The sequence below is a fragment of the Cebus imitator genome, unplaced genomic scaffold (genome assembly GCF_001604975.1).
Source record: "Cebus imitator isolate Cc_AM_T3 unplaced genomic scaffold, Cebus_imitator-1.0 Scaffold92, whole genome shotgun sequence".
NCBI lineage: Eukaryota > Metazoa > Chordata > Mammalia > Primates > Cebidae > Cebus > Cebus imitator.
The window spans coordinates 10,921,185-10,924,815 of NW_016107407.1; positions in this window are offsets into that span (position 1 = coordinate 10,921,185).

A 3,631-nucleotide genomic window follows, 5' to 3' on the forward strand; every position below is an offset into this window, starting at 1 on the left:
AAAAAAAAAAAAAAAAAAAAACCCAGAAACAGGATTTCACTACGTGGCCCAGGCTGGTCTCACACTCCTGGCCTCATGCAATCCTCTCGCCTTGGTCCCACAAAGTGCTGGGATTACAAGCATGAGCCACTGTGCCTGACCAAAGTTTCCTTTTTTTTTTTTCTTTTAAGAATTAATAATATATCTTTCCCCTTTCCCTTCCCCCCTCAGAGTTCCCCTCTTAAAAAGAGAAAAAAATAATTAATAAGATTACATGCATACCTGTAATGCAGCGCTTTGGGAGGCCAAGGTAGGTGGATCGCTTCAGCCCAGGAGTTCAGAGACCAGCCTCGGCAACATGGAGAAACTCTGTCTCTACAAAAAAATTCAAAAATTAGCTGGCTGTGGTGGTGTATGCCTGTAGTACCAGCTACTCAGGATGCTGAGGTGGGAGGATCACTTGAGCTTGGGAGGTTGAAGCTCCAGTGAACTGTGATGGTGTCACTGCACTCCAGCCTGGGTGACAGAGTGAGACCCTGTCTCAGTATATATGTATACATAAAATAATATTACATTTCAGTGTGTCTGTGTATCAACCACAAGTTGTATCCATTCATTCATGGCTGGACATTTGAGTTGCTTTTATCTTTTGGCTATTATAAATAATGTAAATAATGCCTTTATGAACATGGGTATACAAATATCTGCTTGAATCCCTGTTTTAACATCTTTTGGGTGTATACCCAGAAGCAGGATTGCTGGATCATGTGGTGGTTCTATTTTTAATTTTTTGAAGAACCACCATACTATATTCCTTAGCAACTGCGCCACTGGCCTTCCCACCAGCAATGCATGAGGATCCCAGTCTCTCCACATCCTACGAAACCCTTGTTATTTCCTGTTTGTTTTTAAAATTTTTTTTGCTAGTAACCATCCAAATGCTTGAGTTTTTGCTATTGTTGCTTTGTTTTGTTTACAGATTGTGACAGTATATTTTTATACATTGCTATAATCGAGAATTATATTTATACTAAAAAAGACTATCTGTTTGCAAAAGACTCTGAGATGTATCATCTACAGCTGGCTATGCTCAGTGTGGTTTCTCTCATGCCTGTTAGCAAGGCTGCAGACACGGATTTTAGGAGGAATTAGCTTTTGTGGGGTTACCTCTAAATCCCACACCTACTAAGCGATGGTAACAGCGTCTTACAGAGGCTGTTCTCCCTCTCACCTTATCTGCCTAATGCTCCCAACTTTCTCCTGTGCCAGCCACTTCCTACATAAATGTTTTAAGTTGTTTCAGGTTTTTTGTTTATATTTAGAGACAGGGTCTTGCTATGTTGCCCAGGCTGGTCTTGAAACCCTGGGCTCAGGCAATCTGCCCACCTTAGCTTCCCAAAGTGCTGGAATTACAGGCGTGAGCAACCATGCTCAGCCCTTGTTTCAGTTTTAGTAGTACTTCAGTATTCATTTCAGAGGAAGAGGAGGAGGAATGGAAAAAAATATTCATTTCAAATGCCCATTACTTGGATGTATACATTCTTCTCCATGAAAATAAGAAGTTAGGTTGGGCACGGTGGCTCACGCCTACAATCCTAACACTTTGGGAGGCTGAGGTGGGCAGATCACCTGAGGTCAGGAGTTTGAGACCAGCCTGGCCAACATGGTGAAACCCTGTCTGATTTTTGATTTTGCAAAAATAGAAAAATCAGCTGGGCGTGGTGGTGCATGCCTATAATCCCAACGACGAGGGAGGCTGAGTCGGGAGAATTGCTTGAACCTGGGAGGCAGAGGTTGCAGTGAGCTGAGATCGCACCACTGCACTCCAGCCTGGGTGGCAGAGTGAAACTCCATCTTAAAAAAAAAAAAAAAGTTGAGCTTTAGGTTTTTACTAAGGCCTTTGAAGTATGTGTATTTATTAATATAAAAATCATAATTCAGTCAAATTAAATCTTTGCTTTAGAAATATTTTCTATGGAAATAAAAGAGAAGGAAAAAATCCTTTAGGAGAAATAACGTTCCTCTATACCCCTCAGAAAATCAAAGCTACAATGGGTAAGTTTTCATTACTGCCTCACCCGACTTGTTCCATTTCATACAAAACCAGAATAGCTTCCTGTTGCATTGCCAGATGGTTGAAGTGATTTCACGGGGACATCGCCCACACGTGCTTTAATGAAGTCCAAACAGAATAGTTTACATTTCTGGACTAAGAACTCCTAAAATGCCTTCTGCTCCAGAATAAGAGAAAGCAAGATACGCAGTCTTGCACACGTTCTGAAGTGTCAAGTTTCTGATGGCTTCTGCGAAGTAAGCATTTCCTTTTCCACTAATTGCCTCTCCAGCAGTTGGTTCCCATCCCTGATGGCACAGTGAGATCACCTGAGGGGATTTTTAAAATCCTGATGTGCAGGTCCTACCTCCAGAGAGCTCAAATTCATCTATCTCCATGCTGGCCTGAGCCTCAGGAGTTTTTATTTTGTGTGTGTGTGTATATATATAAAGTATAGTGTGTGTATGTATCTATCTATCTATATATATATAGTAGAGATGCGGGGGAGGCGCGTCTCACTATGTTGCCCATGCTGGTCTTGAACTCACAAAATGTTGAAATGACAGGTGTGAACCACTGTGCCCAGCAAGGGTTTTTAAACTCTTAGAACATTTGATTGTTACCCAGGTTGAGAGGCCGGGTACTACTTAATTACCACTTTTATCAACTCAATTTCTAGCCTGATGAATCTGAGATTTAGCCATTGCAATCCAGCCTGGGCAACAGGAATGAAACTCCGTCTCAAAAAAAAAGAAAGAAATAGCAAGTTAATTTTATGTCTGTTCCTGATTCGTGCAGCCACATAGCTGTATCTCTGCTATCCCCTGTTCCGTGTCATGGCCAGCTTTTATGTTAGGCCTCTGTTCAATCTGCAGCTAGTTGCTGCCGAAAACCTTGTAGTACTTTTATTTATTTATTTATTTTTATGTATTTTTTTTAGATGGAGTTTTCCCTCTTATCGACCAGGCTTGTGTGCAATGGCATGATCTTGACTCACTGCAACTTCTACTTCCCAGGTTCAAGTGATTCTCCTATCTCAGCCTCCTGAGTAGCTTGGATTATAGGTGCCCACTGCCAACCCCAGCTAATTTTTATATTTTTAGTAGAGATGGGGTTTCACCATGTTGGCCAGGCTGGTCTTGAACTCCTGACCTCAAGTGATCCACCCTCCTTGGCCTCTCAAAGCACTGGGATTACAGGTGTGAGCCATTGTGCCCAGCCTGAAAAACCTTGTCCTACTCACCTTCCTTAACACAAGGTTCTAAGGCCATGCTAGGTGGAGGGGTGATTAGGGAAGGCCAAGTTTCCATTTACTGCCCCGTCCTTTTCCAAAACACTCCATCTGAGTACATGAGGTTTGCTGAAGTAATGCAACTAACTAAAGAGAATTACAGCCAGACTCAGTGGCTCATGCCTGTAATACCAGAACTTTGGGAGGCTAAGGTAGGAGAATCGCTTGAAACCAGGAGTTCAAGACCAGCCTGGGCAACACAGCAAGACCCTCATCTTCATGAAAAATTTAAAAATTAGGCCAGGCATGGTGGCTCATACCTGTAATCCCAGCAATTTGGGAGGCCAAGGCAGGCAGATTGCTTGAGC